The sequence below is a fragment of the Mustela erminea genome, chromosome 2, assembly GCF_009829155.1.
Source record: "Mustela erminea isolate mMusErm1 chromosome 2, mMusErm1.Pri, whole genome shotgun sequence".
NCBI classification, from domain to species: Eukaryota; Metazoa; Chordata; class Mammalia; order Carnivora; family Mustelidae; genus Mustela; species Mustela erminea.
In genome coordinates this window covers 26533783-26550977 of record NC_045615.1, presented here as the reverse complement: position 1 = coordinate 26550977, position 17195 = coordinate 26533783, and the positions used below count along the sequence as shown (strand labels likewise).

Below are 17195 nucleotides of genomic sequence, written 5' to 3'. Positions count from 1 at the left end.
TGGGGGGAAAGAGTATATCACCGTTCAGGCAGCTAAGAACCCTGAAGGAGGTAAGACAACCCTGAGAGCCCAGGGGGTTGCGAAGAATCCCCAAGGAGGTAAGCCTTGGGTTAAATCTTGAGAGACAGGCAAGGGTTGGTCAAGGGAAGAAGAGAGGGAAGGAGAGTCAATCGGGAAAGACAACTCAGCTCTTGAACAACCTGACACATTCAGGTCTATCAGAAGCTCTGGGCCAGAAGGAAGTGAGCCGAGACTTTTTTTTTTTAATTAAAAATAATTACTATAAAGAAAATAACAGTCAACCATTTATTTATTAAGTACTTATTAAGCATGTGCCCAACACTGGTCTCTACACATGATCGTTCATTTAAGTCTCACAACTCTCTGAGCCAGGCATTGTGATTCGCATTTTACAGAACTACCCACTGACTTCAGCTGCTTCAGAAATTCACTTCTCAGAATCACATGGCTATTAGCTATTGATTGGGGGGCTTCAGACCTAAGTGTCTCTGACTTGAACATCAGTCTTGAGCCGTGAAGGCCAAGTAAGAGTTAGCCATACAAGGAAAGGTGGAACAAGCGTTCCAGGCAGAGGAAGTCTGAAGGTATGTGTGTCAGCAGGGGGAAGACTGACCACAGGCTCTTGGGGATCACGAGCGTGTGCAGTACAAGGCTGGGGGCAGGAGATGAGGGTGGAGGGGCCGGCAGAGGCCAGGCCACGAAGGGCCTTGCTTTGTAGGCTGAAAGTATGAACTTTGACCTGAAAGCGATGAGAGCCCTGGAAGACTTAGAAACATGACAGATTAGAAGGGACGGACACACTCCAGTTGAGGTGTGGTGAACGGGGCAAGACTGGGGGCAGAATTTCAGAAGTCTAGTGAGCGATGATGGTGACCCAGGCTTAGAATGCTCTGATGAGAAGCATTAGGAAGATGATGCTCAGGCAGCCTAGGTCGGGGATGTATGGCGACCCCCCACCCCGCCACACACACACAGAAAAGTGAATTCAGGAGGAGCATCAGAGGAGTCTGCCTGCTTGGAGACAGGACAGGGAAGGGGGTGGTGAGGACAGGAGAGGGAAGGTGGAGTTAAGTTCAAGTTTGGATATAGAGATGGAAATGACTGGGACCACCACATGGAGATGTCAAACAGGCTGCTAGGTTCACTGTTCCAGGCTCAGAAGAAAGGTCTAGGTAGGAAACAAAGATTTGAATTGGAAATGTGGGCAGGAAAATAATTAGCACTGACCACTAACCACGTGCAGTTCATAAAGCTTTTTTAAAAAATATTTCATTTGGGCGCCTGGCTCAGTGGATTAAAGCCGCTGCCTTCGGCTCAGGTCATGATCTCAGGGTCCTGGGATCGAGTCCCACATCGGGCTCTCTGCTCAGCAGAGGGCCTGCTTCCCGTCCTTTCTCTCTGCCTGCTTCTCTGCCTACTTGTAATCTGCCTGTCAAATAAATAAATAAAATCTTTAAAAAAATACTTTATTTATTTATTTGAGAGAAAGTGACAAGAGAATGAGAAACAGCATGAGCAGGGGGCAGGTACAGAAGGAGAGGAACAAGTAGACTCCTCACTGAGCAGGGAGCCCAATGGGGAGCTCGATCTCAGGACCCTGGGATCATGACCTGAGCCAAAGGCAGATGCTTAACCAACTGAGCCACCCAGAAGCCCCTCATAATGCTTTTCCTGAATTTTCTCTTTAATCCTTTCAGCAACCATATTAGATACAGTTGTTATCCCCATTTTACAGACTATGGACCTAACTAAGCCACAAGGACGTTCAGTAACCTGCCTAGAGCCACACTATTCTTGGAGGATCCATATACTTCTACACCTTTACTTGCCAAATGTTTGTGCCTGTGATCCACGTAGAGACATCTCTTACGTTGCCATTCAGTACAAATATATATTCTTCCCTGAAACCTAAGGTGCATGTAATCACACTGAGTCTTCTGCTGTTTCTTATTCTGTTTCACTTTTGAAGTAGGCTGGTTACAGCCCATGGTTTGATTCCCCAGCACTCTTGAAACCCACAGTTGGGAGACTCCCACCCCTGGCTCCGTGATGGCAGTGGGACAACCGAGATGACATCACAGATGTTGAGTGGGAAACTGACTTCAGGTTGATTTTTAAGTTAAAAGCAGAACAAGATGAGAAGCAAATCTCTTCCACCAAATCACGGCCGGAGGACACGTCTGTGGAAGCTCACTCTTTAGCACTGAGTCATTTACGGCTGTCACACGCATTTTTGGGGACTAAAGCCATTTCTGCTGCCAGGGTTTTTCACGGTGAGGAACAGGAAAAGATGCAGATGCCCTTACCTCTGGGGAATGTTGAAATGCTGGTCCTACAATCGCTCCAGTACTACACGGCGGCAGGATTTGGGCACACAGCCCAGAGAAAAGCAGCCGTGGGTCTGCCCTCCGCTTTGATGTAATTCCCGTGGACAGTAATTGCAATAGGAAATAATACCGCCACGGCGGAAGTTATGGAATATGACATATACCATCTCGCTCGACAGGAAACAGCTTTGTTGGCAGGACTCAAGGAATTCACCCCCCCCCCCAAATGTATCACAGATCCTGAATGTACACATGTGCCTTTCCTTCCACTTCAGAGGAAGGGGGGAAATGTTCCTTTTCACTAGAATTAATGCCTTCTGAGGGACCCATCTACCTCCTCGCCACCTCCGGGGCCTCACTCCCCTGGTTAAGCCTTTCTTCCCTCTTTAGCACCATCACTTTCTCCTTCGGCAGGGCTCCCCTCTCCTCTGGCTTCAAACACACATGAGTACCCTCTAGAAAAGCCCCTCGGCACGAAGTCATGATGGAGGTGACGTACTGTTCTCTGTCTTGAGAGCGGCGCTGGTTCCCCAGCCACAGGCAGTGTCGAAGCTCCCAGAATTAAGCCCCAGGAGGGGGGATGTTACTCTCTGCAAACTTTATCTCAGAAACACGACTGCAAAATGAAAGCCTCCTGACCCTTTTCCTTGATCCTGCCACCCCGTGAAGGCCGTCCCCTCCCTCCCTTCCTCTCCCTGACTCTTTCTCCTTCCAATGCCCAACGTAGATAAACCCCCAAGTCTTCCCCACAGCTGGTTCCTGTTCTCTTCCCACCTTCCTGTGGCTCCCGGCACTGAAACTTCCGCACGAAACCGTCTTTCTCTTCAGCTTTGGAGGTAGAGAACTTGCCAGTTTCTCCTCTGCCTCTTTATTATTATTTTTTTAAGATTTTATTTATTTATTTGTGAGTACAGGCAGGCAGAGTGGCAGGCAGAGGCAGAAGGAGAAGCAGGCTCCCCACGGAGCAAGGAGCCAGATGTGGGACTCGATCCCAGGATGCTGGGATCATGACCTGAGCTGAAGGCAGCTGCTTAATTAACTGAGCCACCCAGGCATGCCCCCTCTGCCTCTTTAAATGCTGCTTTGACTCACTAGTAATCCTTTAACTCTGGGAATGTGCCCAAATACCAAGCCCACCGCTTTCTCTAAATTGTATCCTGCAGAGATCGCCCCACTCCCAAGGCCTAGAGACCACTTGAACACACCTGACTCCCCAGATCAACAACTCTGAGAAGAGACACATAGTTCAGATCACCAGTGACTGCTGTGGACATCTGCACTCAGCTCTGTCTCCACCTCACATGCCCCCTTTGCCAGCAGCCCTTAACGATGCTAATGACCTCCCCTAGGGTCCTTCCCCCAGACCTGAAACCCCAGAGACTCCACTCAGCCTTTTGTATCATCAAGACCAAAGGAGGTAGAGTGCTCTGTAAACTGTCCTGTTCTCGACTTATAATGTATTAGCATTGCAACTACTTAAATCTTTTAAACTCTTCTTTTAAAATGTCTGCCGATTTTACCCACTTTTTCTCCAACCACTCCCAGCCCATGGCTCCCTTCCTTCCCCACAGCGTGTTCCACATTCCGTCAATAGTGCATCTTTATGAAACAACCTTTTTTCTCTTACTCTGCAACTTAGTACTCTTTAAAGGCTCCTGTTACGGGCTGAATTTGTCCCCCTGAAAAAGATATGTTGAAGCCCCCAGTATCTGAGAATGTGGTCTTATTTGGAAATAGGTCTTCACAAAGGTAATCAAGTTAAAATGAGGTCACTTGGGTAAGTCCTAATGAGGTATGACTGATGTCCTTATAAAAGAGGGGCACTGGACACAGAGACATCCAAGGAAGACAGTGTGAAGACACAAGAACACCCCCTCCAAGCCGAGGAATGCCTAAGGCCACCAGAAGTCAGGAGAGAGGCACAATAGATTTTCCCTCACAGCCCTCAGAAGGAACCAACCATGCCCACAGACTACAGCACCCAAGTACTAGTTCACATTTCTCTGTCTGGCACAACAGATCCTCTTTGGTGTGGCCCCGTCCTCTTTCTTCAACCTTAGTTCTCCAAGACTTCCCTACCTAGACCTACTGGTCAGTCCTCCTCCAGTCAAAGGTGTCTCCCTGCTACTCTCCACCTGGGCTATAGCTCTCTACCCTTGCTTGGGATGTTCCCAACCTATCATGCCCTACCCACCTCTCTCTTCCATCTAAATCTTGACATTCTTTAAGCTCAAACTTTCACCCCTCTTCCTCAATTAGACTGTCACAGCTTGGCCTATGTTTTTTCCTCTCTCTTCTCTGAGTCACCACTGGACTTCTCATCTGTATCATATAAGTTGACTCTTGATTATGTCTTGTTTACATAGCTCCCTCCTGGCTTTTTTGTGTGGTATTCTCAGATCTGGGATTAAATTTTAAGTGACTATTCTCTACTGGAAACCATTTTTCCAGATACCTTCCTAGATTTGTTTCCTTGAGAAAACATCCTTTCATCTAGAGATTCTCACAATTTTTGTATTATTTTATCATATGTCATCCAATCAAGTTCTACTGCGCATTTTGGTCCAGTGAGATCGACACTGTAGGTGTGAGTCCCAACTCTTCCTTTCTTGGAAAAGTCACTGGACTTCTTAGAGTCTTGGTTTCCTCCAGAGCCATTGTAAAGGTAGGATGGAATAATTTATGTGAAAGTGATTGTTAAAAGGTAAAGATGTGCTCAAACATGAGATTAAATCATTATCATCATCTCAGTGCCAATTTAGCTCAGCTAGTTAGCTGCCATGCTGATGAAATCATGCACATGAGCCAAGAGAGCTGGTTCATAGGGACCAATAATTTTCATTACTAATACAGAGTGAGCAGAGAGATGGAGAAAGCTGCAAAGTACATCCTGGTTCATCAGCAGGGTTATCTTCTTAAATAAAAGATAGATAGCGTACAGTGCCCTCAATCTACTTAAGGCATGCAGGATCCCAGGATTTTGGCAGAAATAACAGACAGGCCCTGTCATCATCAACTCTGGTGCATTAAATCCACAAGATAATATATTATGCTTAATTCAAGAGTTTAATGGGTTTGTTTTGCTTTGTTTTGTTTTTTACCTTGGTAATTGTATTCTACTGGTTTTAAGACTGAAAGATAACCAACAATTGCTATATCTGCCTGCAATACAAAAAGCAAGTCAATCTCTCTCAATTTAGGATTATTCCAATATGGCTCATCCCATGGGCATATTGAAACAGGGAAGAGCCAAACCGTTATTCCAATTCCCAGTGAGGATGAGATTTAGTAGTATACAGACTCCAAATGTTTGGTTAGTATTCGCATCCTAAACCCCCCAAACCTTCCCTTCAAAACCAGCCATATGAATTTAGACTTCTTCTTCTTGTTGTTTTTAAATTTAAATGTTTTTATTTTTAAGGGATTCCAGTAACTTTCTCTTTTCCTTCATCTTTCGTATTTGTCCCACGAACTTTAATACACTGGCCGATGATCCAGGTGAATCAAGTGGTCATTCTTAAGTTGCAGACACCAAATACAGCATGTGTGGTAAAAACATTTAAGTATTACAGCAGAGATTATTTGTAAAATCTAGAAAGCTGAGCCCTGGGTCTCTGGGGGAGGGGGGCACCTGGGAGACTCGGTTGGTTGGGTATCTGCCTTTGGCTCAGGTCATGATCCCAGGGTCCTGGGATCAAGTCCCGCGTCTATATCCCTGCTCAGCGGGGAGTCTACTTCACCTTCTGCCCTCTGCCTCTCCCTCTGCTCATGTAATCACTCTCTCTCAAATAAATAAATAAAATATTTTTTTAAAAAGGAAAGAAAATAGATCTATGGGGTGCCCGGGTGGTTCAGCCGGTTAAGCGTCTGCCCTTGGCTCAGGTCATGATCCCAGGGTCCTGGGTCCGAACGCCACATTGGGCTTCCTACTCAGCGGGAAGCCTGCTTCTTCCTTTCCCACTCCCCCTGCCTGTGTTCCCTCTCTCACTGTGTGTCTCTCTCTCAAATAAATAAATAAGAAAGGAAGAAAGGAAGAAAGAAAATAGATCTAGGACAAGAGCTGGAGGTCTGAGTGTCTCCACCTGGAATGACTCCTTCCCTCTTGATCTGCTGGTGAACTCCTGGGCACCCCCCAGACTAGCCATCAACAGATTCTAGCAGAATGGCTGAATAATGAAGACTGAAGACCAGCCTAGTTATAGACAGATCTGGCAATACTTTGGTGAGTGGATTTATCCAAGGGACTTGGTGAAGGGAAAATGGCTTAGGGGGAAAAAAAAATCTAGGAAAAGAAATTTAGTTCTATCTAGATTTAGTCCTAGTGGGGAGCATCCTCTACAAAATAAGTCCCAAATATGCCAAGAATATTTTGTACTGCATTACAAATGAAAACCAGCTCCCATGCAGATGGAATGAAGAATTTCATAACCCAATAAATCCGCCTGCCTCCCAGGACGGAAACTGCTTTAACTACTCCAAACAAATTCTTACAGATTTCCCACTCTTGATGTGTAAAGGCGTTTTAGAAAGTCGGCTGAATTTGGTCTGTGATAGATGCTTATTAAAAATTCAGAATCTTTGTTTAAGCCAAAACAATGTATGTGGACCCCAAGTAAAATCCTTGTCGAGGAAATCCCTGAGAAATCTGGGTTTTTTTTCTCTCAATGAAGTTATGTTAAAAATGAAGAACATACGTTCTTCTGCGGGATCTGTAGTTGAGGTGGAGATACTGGAGTAAATGTCAGAACCCCCACACCCTTCACTCCCACCTTTTCCCTTCCCAGGCTTCTCAATTTTTTCATGTTGTTTTGGTGGGTGGTTCGGCAGCTTTTGTGGGCTTTAGACTTCAAGCTCCCATTACTTTGTACTTTAGGTTTCTGGATTGAGAGGTTTGTGGAGGAAAGGGATGAAGGACACTCCAAGGGGAATTTCTCCTTAATAGCCCCAAATAGGGAAAAATAGCAACAGGGGCGCCATTAGCCTCCGCTCATCCTTCCTCTAAACAAATGGCACCCATCACAGATCCTTATCAAGCAACGTGATTGTGTGACTTCTGTGTGACCTCGGGCAAAACACTGAATTTCCTATTTAAGGCTCATTTGTGGTAGAGCGTATGGCCCATCAGACCCAGGAAGCACACGTTGCTTCTCTAAAATGCAAAGAGCTTTGTAAAGATTTTAATGGTACTGGAAATCTGGAGACCACGTTCTGGAACTACTAAATTTGGTTTTCATCAGCAGCTTCATTGTTGGCTGAGATTTAGAAGCAAAAGGCCCCTATTTTTTGCCATCTGTTTTCTGCAGCAATCAAGGCACAAACATCCAGCCCATTCGAGTACCCTTTTATCCACTTTCCTTAAGGGGACCTCTGATTGACCACGCTAAATACGGGGGTATCCAAGAAACACTAACATTTCATGAGAGGTTCATTTTTTTCATCTCCTTCTTTGACTACAGTGGCCATTATTTTGCCTTTCCTAACAGAATCCAATGCACGAGTAAGCAAAGGAAACCCCGAACACAGGCTGAAGGATAAAGGGGGGCCAAGTGGTCCAATGCTGCACCGAGACGATTCACTCGCCAACACCACTGTGGAGACTGCTGTGCACTGAGGTGGCCTGTGCTGTTGCTAAGGCCAACTGTGCCACTGATTTTGAATTACAAAAGCACTTCCAGTTCTAAAATAATTAAGTCATGGAGATGAAAAGTACAGCGAAGAAAAAAAGGGGGTGGTATTAGACTGACCCCCAAGTTCCCGTTCTTTTGCATCTCCTAAAAGTTCCTATCTCTTTCCTCCCCTGCCACCCCACTCTCATGCTTCTAGTTCACTATTTTAATTCCCAGCAGAATCATTAAGTACAACAGGCTGCCCAGCTACAAAGCTGGACGTGCGCACTCCCATTGTGTCCCGTAGTCGAGGACACGCAGGCAAGCTAACGAGATGCAAATCCCATTCAATGTGACCAATGTCTTGTTCTATCCCTATGCAAAGGCCCAGAACACTCATTCTTTTAGGCAGTTTTATAATCTGGCTCTGACACCACTGCTGAACGTGTAACACTAATTTAAATAAACCACAGGTGGTTAGCAAAAGAGACAGTTCTGTCTTTGTTTAGTCTGAGAGGTTATTTTCACGATGAAAGAGACCTAGTTGCATGTTCTTAGGCGAGGTTCAAGGATCTCTATCATTCACCCTCCAGGAATGTCCGCATTGTGAGTCATCTGGGTGCTAGTCGGGTCCCTGCTGAACTGCTTGGTGACTAGGGAAGAAACATTCTAGGAACAGAGGCACGCATCGAATAGGGGTCTTGGAATTATGAAGCAAGTGTCACTTCACCCAGGTTGTGTTGAAAGAGGCAAGAACACAACTTACTCTGCCAACGGAAGCAAATCTCATGTGAATCACCATGGTGATTCCCTCAGGATGTGGAGGATGTGGTTGTATGTAGCTGAACTACAGACGGGGTTCTTCCCACAGCCTTGGACTTGCTTTCCTAGGCGAGGAACTCAGTGCACAGGTGGGACAATGCACACTAATGCTTAAAGTTACCACTGAGGCTTGAAACTGCTTCCATGGCAGATGCTCACCTTTTACTTGATTGTACATTACAGATCATAAAGCAGGGGGCTTGAAACACAGTACATGTTAAACAATACCTGCTCGCTGACAAACTAGGCTTAAAAACACCTTTCCTTTCTTCTACCTGATTGGACAGAATAGTCGGAAACATAAATGGGTCTAGTCTTTCACATTTTTGGTCTCATGTCGGATCTCTCTTTTCAGGAGTCTTAATCAGAAAGATTTTTCCAGTTGGTTTACTTCCTGGTCTTCAAAATAATCATCCCTGAAGTTCTGTATTGAGAGTCTAAAGTGCTAGTCCTTTTCCTAACTGGAGATAAGCCAGTCAGCAAGACTTTAATGCCTTTCTGGATATTTTGGTAGGAATCAGTGACTATATTTAAACTAAACAAGACGTCCCTCAAACAGCAGACATTCTGAAACTTGGAAATCATTTACAATAAGGAGACAGCGATTTAAAAGGCTATTCTCCTTCCAGAATTACAGCTGCCTCCAGCATAATTCTACAAACTGCTCTGGTTCCTGAAGTCTGCACTTCTTAGGTTCCTTCATTTTCCCGCAGTTAAAGCTGAAGGAAACTTGTATCCACAGCTTCTATTTGAACGCTTCTAAACTGTCCTAAGTTAATAAAGATGCTGACAGACCTAGTGTTTTTGTTTGCCTCAAGGACACATCCTAATCTTCCTGGCCAGCCCTTCTGCCTCCATAAATTGCATCCAGACATCCAATATGTTCAGAAAAAAAAGAATGTAGTGAAAATTCTAGGACGGGGATATTTCTGTTCAGGGATTAAGATGAGATTCACAGGCAGGATATGCAAAAATGAGAGTTTTACACAGGAAAAAACCAGCATTTGTATGACAAAATATTTGCCCATGAAAGCTCAGTTTCTGAGGTTCAATTTCCACTAAATTCTCAAAAAAAAAATAAAAAAAATAAAATAAACCACATAAAAGCTGAGTGGCTAGTATCCATGGTTCCATATCACTAGATTTCCTCTCCTTCATTCCCCCTCCACTTGCTTATCTCAGAGGTCGCACTTGTCAATTCTTCTAAAGCCAAGACCAAATTCTATCCACATCAAAGACCTACTAATCTCTTCCAGAGAAAATAATGAACTAAACTCAACAGACTTGCAGGAGCTTTTTCCGACTTTCCAACTAGCAGGTCCGTCTCACGGTCTAATATATAAGGGCACAAAAAAATAATGTTGATAAGGGAGTATGATTATACATCAGCCTTGACTCAAGGCTTTTTGTTTTTAAGATTTTATTTATTGATTCCGAGAGAGAGTATAAGTGAAGGCAGAGGGAGAGAGAGAATTTCATGCAGACTCCACGTACTCAATCTTAGGACCCTGAGATCTAGGCCTGACTTGAAATCAAGAATCCGACTGAGCACCCCTCCCCACCCCGCCTCCTACCTCAAGGCTTTTAAGATAACAGTCTCAGGCTTCTCAAACAGACGTCTAGGAATATACATCTTCTCATGAAACCCAAAAGAAAACAGTCATTGTTCCTACCCACATCATCAGCAGAAGCATCAAAAGAGTCTTGCCTGTACCTGCCAGCATAAACTTTTAGGGCCTGAATAAATCAAGCTAAAGATTGTCTTTAGGGAATTTGTAACCCAAGATAGATTTGGGGTGAAGCGAACAGTGGAGTGATGAGAGGAGAAAGTTCTGATAATGTTACCTCCCCAGAATTTCAGGATAGCATTTTCTTTCTTCCTTCTTTCCTTCCTTCCTTCCTTTCTTTCTTTCTGATTTTATTTATTTATTTGACAGAGAGAGACACAGCGAGAAGGAACACAAGCAGGGGGAGTGGGAGAGGGAGAAGCAGGCTTTCCGTGGAGCAGGGAGCCCAATGCGGGGCTTGATCCCAGGACCCCGGGACCACTACCTGAGCGACTGAGGCACCACTCAGGATAGCATTTTCAAAGGTTCCTTGGGCATTACTGTATTATCCAATTGGTTTATTTCCACTCAACAGGCAAATTCTCACCAAACAGCTCTAGGAGAGTAGTGAATTACAGCTACTCTGAAAAGGTCAAATAAACAGATCACTCCTGAGCCCCGAGGTAAATATGCAGCTCTTTCTAGTGTAGTCATTGGACAGAAATTCAAAGGACAGAATTCAGTCCAAGGGCAGACCAAAGAAAAGGTCAGAGTCTATGCTGTTAATTCTCAGGAAGACTCCCTACCCCATTTATATTCCGTGTCCTATGAGAAGTTCCTTCCACTTGTGTTCTAATACGAAGCAGAAATAACAAGCTGACCAGGCAATTAGGACATCAGGGAAGACAATATCAAAATGATAATGCAAGAAAAACAATTCAAGATACAGACGCCAGCATCGCTTTTGAAAGATACAGTGGAATTTCCAATGCAGGATTTAACAGACATAGAATTTTCCAGGAAAATAAAGATAAGATTTGGGGAAACCTGAGATGAATGCTGTCATCTAAACAAACCTTGACGCTGAAAAGTAATGATATCCTAGAGTCCATGATCCAAAATAGAGTCATGTATGTACTAAAAGGAATAGTGTAGAAAAGGGTAGAAAGAAAAGCAAGCGCACAGGGAAAAAAAAATGTGCACATATGAGGGTGAGTGAGGGGGTGGGTGTGGTATTAACCCTCTATCTAGTCCAGAATAAGACTGAGTGATCTCACAGTGAAGACTTTTCATTAATGTATGTGGCCTCACCCAACTCAGCCAAATTCCTACTTACCTTAAGGGAGGAGGAAGGCAGAGGGTTTTTTTTTGTTGTTGTTATTTTAAATTGATCCTTGATTGCTAACTGTACCTAAATTTGCAGAGGAGGGAAACATAACGTGCGTCATAAAGAATTCAATCAAATTCTTTGCCTCTTTGGTGGAGGTTGTGATAGTCAAAGTGTTCTGAATCATTCCTGCTCTTTTGTCTCAGCTGAAGGACAGGTACTACAACTGCCAAGGATGAAATCAAGTGGAAATCTGAAACTAGAGGTCAAGCAGGGCCAGGAAGTAGTGACCTGGGGCACAGTCCGTCCTCCAATCCCCTGGTAAAGGAACCGGGAAATACAAGTTATCGCGTGTCAATCCCATAACCGCATGCTAAAAATCTGATGAAAAAATTAATCTCCATTTTAACACACCAAAAATTGTCTAGTGAAAAAAGCACTGGGGTGCGTAGGGCACAAGAACCATGCCTCTTTCCCTAGGGGCTAACCTCATCTTTGGATGTCTGGAACTCTAAGGACTTTAAAATTAACTAGGTAAAAAAAGCACCGAATCTAAAGCTGCCTCTGTTTCATAATTTAAGGCTGGCGATTTCCTGAGGGAATGGAGGAGTAAAAATGCTACCAGTTGCTCTATGGGGTTGGATTACGGTGGGAACAAATTTGGGGTTTCCAAGAAAGCTTTGGATCTGACAGGCGATTCATACGACAATCGTTTCTCCTCACCCCGATTTGTCAGCAACATACGGTTTTCAACACGGGGCATGCGTGTTCGAAATAAACCATATCCACCAAAAAGAGCCCTGCAAACCCTCAGAAATCAACATGTCCCTCTTCTGATAAGCTAGAACTGTAACATGCCCTCGAGTTGCATGAAAGCTAATAGGAAGGAAACCTATTTGAGTGGTTTTGCAAAACGACCAAAATTTAAGAGAAACAAGGAAAGGAAACCCCGTCGTTAAAAAAAAAAAAAATCATTAAAGCAAGCCCTTTTAAGATCGCAGAATATCCATTTTCCCCCCACCTCGGTGCACAATGACGTGAACAGTTTTACTTCCGAAGCTGTGCACAGATACTGCAGGCAGGACAGAGGGGCCCGGTTCCCCCCCGGGGGACCTCGGCCGGCCCGGGCCTGAGTGGACGCCGAGTCAAGGCTCAGCACCCTCCGCGGCCCGACAGCGCCGGCCGCCGCGCGTCCCCACCGGCGCCCGCTCCAGCCTGGCATCGCCGCACCGCCGGCAGGATCCGGAAGCGGACCGGCGGCCGCTGCCCTCGCCGCAGTCCGCGGGGACCCGGGCCGGAGCTGAAGGCTCCGGGAGGACCCGGCCGCGCCGCCCCAGCCCCGGCGCTGACTTACTGCCCGTGGGCGCCTCGCTCGGCGGAGAACCGGCGCGCTGGCGGGAGGCGGCGGGCGGCGGCTCCGCCTCGGGTCGGGCGGCGGCCCCCTCCAGGGCCGGGGTTTGCTCGCGCGCGGCCCCTGCGGCGGCGGCCGGCGACCTCGGCTGGCGCGCTCCTCCCGGAGCCGTATCTGAAGTGGAGCCGCTTCAGCGCCTCGTGGGGTCCGAGAGCGGGGCTGAAGGGGCACAGACAGGCGAGCGGGAGCAAAGCTGCCTCCCAGCTGGCTTCTGGAGGCCCTGGACTCGGTGTCCCCGGTTCCAAAAGGCTCTCTGGTTGGTCATTTCCATTCGGTGCCGAGGCGCGGAGCGGCGAGACATCTGTTTTCCATAAGCCGCGAGGCAGGGGCAAATCCTGGATTACGGGTTGCCCGGCCCCCGCAGCATTCCCAGACCCCGCAGGGCAGCTAATCCCCGCACAAAGAGCAGGAAAACAACACGCAAGTTGGTGCCCAGTTCCAGAAAGATTTCCCAGTGCGATGACTAAAGGCTCTTGCGCCCAGCCTCCGGGGAAGGGCCAATCGCAGCCCAGGGCGGGCAGAGGAGGGGGGGTTGGCTGGGTTCGCAGGTCTAGTCCGGCAAGCGCGTCCTCCCTGCCAGTCCTGTAAACACAAATGCAAACTCTGGCCCTCCGGGGAAACGACTTGAGTTGGACGAGGCTGAGACAACCCAAAAGGGCCAGCGTCCATTCTGGGACCGTTTACGCCACTGAAAGCAATCATGACTCCTGAATGGGAGACAGGAAAAAAAAAAAAATCTCTGCGTTTACGTTAGTAAATTCTGATAATGAGTCACTGCGACACCATCATCTCTGAAAATGATAAGAAATGACTGCCTCTTGGGGACTTATTGTTTATTCTGTAAAATAGGTTTGGGTAGGAAGTCTCCCCCAACTCATCATCCCCGAATTCCTTGCTTCCTTGTAGAAATTTTTTTTTTTAAGATTTTGTTTATTTACTTGACACACACAGAACGAGAGAGAGAGAGAGAGAGAGAGAGAGAGAGAAGGAGATCACAAGTAGGCAGAGAGGCTGGGAGAAAAAGGGGGAAGCAGGTGTGGGGCTCAATCCCAGGATCCTGAGATCATGAACTGAGCTGAAGGCAGAGGCTTAACCCATTAAGCCACCCAGGTGTCCCTCTTCTAGAAACATTTATGAGTGCCTCCCATGTGCCAGGCACTAGGCTGAGAACAGAAAGCTGCAAAAAGCCTTCAGTCTCTACTCTAAAGCGCCTTACTATTGAGAGGCTGAGGGGAGGTGGGGGCTGAGAGGAGGCGGCCAACAATTTCAGCCCATGGAGAAATTCCTATGATAGAGTGTATGGCCAGAGGGTTAAGGGAACATAGAAGCTGGCTTTCGATCATGCTAGAAATTAAGGAAGGCTTCCCACAGGAGGATGCATTTGTGTTTTGAAGACTAAGTAAGCATTAGGCAGGAGAGAGAGAGAGGCAGGGGAAGATCTGAATTTCTGTATGGCTGCAGAAAACAGGTGAGAGGAACAGAGGTGAGAGACGTGGTTATGGAGTCAGATGATGACAGTCTCATCTGCTAAGCTCTGGGGTTGGACCTTTGGAAGCTGTGGGGACCCTTGTGCTTCACACAGATTACTGAGGAAGGCATATGGAAGGAAGATAGCCCAGGACCGGGTGTAGGTGGGTGGGGATGGATGGGAAAGGCTCCAAAGATGTGAGAGACAACACCTTTAGGACATGGCGGGGAACAAGGAGGGGAGTGAAGCTGGAGGCCATCACCCTGACATGCATGTGCACCAGGGTGGATGGAGAGTACCATCTGCCAAGACAGAGAAATGAAGGGGGAGCTAGTGGGACCAGAGAAAGGATGAGCTGAAGTTTAGACAAGTTGAGTTTATGGCTTTTGTAGGATATCCAAATGCAAATACCCCAGCAGGCAAGCCAGTCCCATGGATCTGTAAGGTAGTTTGGACCTTGTGGACTAGCAATGCAAATTAGAGAGTTATCCATCTTTATGTAGAAGGAAAATACAGGAGTAGAGAAAATTCACTTCCTTTGCTAGGCTGCCATAACAAAGTACCACAAACAGAGGCTTCAACAACAGAAACGTATGGTCTCACACTTCTGGAGGCCAGATAGACAAGACCTGTGCCAGGAGGACCATGCTCGCTCCGACAGTGCCAGGCAAGGATCTGTTTCAGGACTCTCTCCTCACTTCTAATAGTTCCTTGGCTTGTGGTATCATAAGTACAGTCTTCGCGTGGTACTCTCCCTGCATGAGGGTGTCCACATTTCCCCTTCTGTCAGGACACCAGTCATATTGGATTAGGCAGCCCCCCCACTCCAGTGTGATCTCATTTTTAACTACCTATGACGGTCCTTATCTTTATTTCTTATCTGGAGATTACCTAATTTCCATATAAGGTAACGCTCTGAAGTAGTGCCAGTTAGGACGTCAACCTATGAATTTCAGGGGGACACAATTGAACCCATGACATCCACACAATTTGGATTGAGTTACTCGGAGCAGGACTGAACATGTCAGTGAGGAGAAACATCAGCTTTAAGGGGCAAAGAGAGCAGCTCCAGACAGAAACTGAGAAAAAACTGATTAGAAAGGTACAGGAAGGCTGACCCACACACAGGGAAGAGAAATGTTTTTAAAAAGAGTGATTAGGGGCGCCCGGGTGGTTCGGTGGGTTGAGCCTCTGCCTTCAGCTCAGGTCATGATCTCAGGGTCCTGGGAACAAGCCCCGCATCGAGATCTCTGCTCAGTGGGAAACCTGCTTCCTCCTCACTGCTTGCCTCTCTGTCTACTTGTGATCTCCCTTCAAACGAATAAATAAAGTAAAGAGTGGTTAATAATGAATCATGGAACACTACATCAAAAACTAATGATGCACTGTATGTTGGCTAACTGAACATAAGAAAAATAAATAAAATGAAATTAAAAGAAAAAAGAGTGATTAACGTTGCCAAATGCTTAACAAACAAGGAAAGATAAAGCTAGAAATTGCCCATTGTCTTTAGATTGTTGCAGTCGTAGGACCAAATGGCCAGCCTAGTAGCTGAACTTCAAAGGGCCCACTTAACTCCAACATTTTATGACTTTAAAACCACTGCCCAGCCAAACCCATTGAGAGAAGTGTGGGATAGTGAACATTTGTTTGAGTCTCACCTCCCAAACCTCCGCCCACTTTCTCAGCCTCCCTTGCAGGTGGGGCTTGAGACTGTGATGTGGGATAAACATTAGACTTCTGTTGGGATGAAGGCAATAGGAGAAGATGGACCCCAGAGAAGCCATTTTCTGTCCTGTGGCAGAACTTGGCAGAGATATGGAACCTAAAGGGCCAAAGGTCCAACAGAGCGTCTGTGGTGGCTGTGTTCAGAGGAACAGAATTAGGGCTCATTCTGGAACCATCTGTGGTATAATTTAGGTATTACTCTCAGCTGAGTAGCCTCTGAGCCTGATTCTCTAGATTTCTTAGAGATTCTCTGAGCCACTTAATATTCTTCTTTTTCATTTCTTTTTTTTTAAAGATTTGTTTTTATTTATTTGTGAGAGAAAGAGAGATAAGAGATAGCATGAGCAAAGGGAGAGGGAGAAGCAGGCTCCCTGCTGAGGGGGGAGACTGATGTGGGGCTCTATCCGAGGGCCCTGGGATCATGACCTGAGCCAAAGGCAGATGATTGACTAAGTAAGCCACCCAGGTACCCCAATATTCTTCTTATTGAATAGTTTTATTTAAATAAAATTCATATACTATGAAATCCATCTATTTAAGTGTACAGTTCAGTGGTTTTTAGTATATTCACAAAGCTGTGAACTATCATCACTATCTAATTCCAGAACATTTTCATCACCCCAGAAAGAAATCTCATACACACTAGTGGTCACTTCCCATTCCCCCGTTCTCTCAGCCCCTAGTGATCACTAATCCACAGTCTATCTCTAAGGATTTGCTTATTCTGGACATTTTATATACATGGAATCATATAATTTGTGGCCTTTCATGCTTCCCTTCTTTTGCTTAGCCAATTTTTTCCAAGGACTATCCTTACTGCAACACGTTCCAGTATTTCATTCTTTTTTATTGGCAAATAATATTCCATTGCATGAATAAACCACATTTTCTTTATCCGTTTATCAGTTGATAGGCATGTGCATTGCTTCCGCTCTTTG

At 45.9% G+C, this 17195-nt stretch overlaps 1 protein-coding gene across 4 annotated transcripts in view; it reads right to left on the bottom strand.

Moving 5' to 3' along the window:
* Positions 1-17195, bottom strand: part of TRIM2 (tripartite motif containing 2) — a 119687-nt gene that overhangs the window by 86088 nt on the left and 16404 nt on the right. Inside the window, exon 1 of one of the 4 annotated variants that reach the window (XM_032332547.1) lies at positions 13005-13103. The exons of 2 other annotated variants lie outside the window; for them this stretch is intronic. The gene's annotated coding sequence lies outside the window, so the exon portion shown is untranslated. Of the gene's footprint in view, positions 1-13004; positions 13104-17195 lie in introns of those variants that run through there. One more of the 4 variants, XM_032332548.1, reaches the window with a different exon arrangement.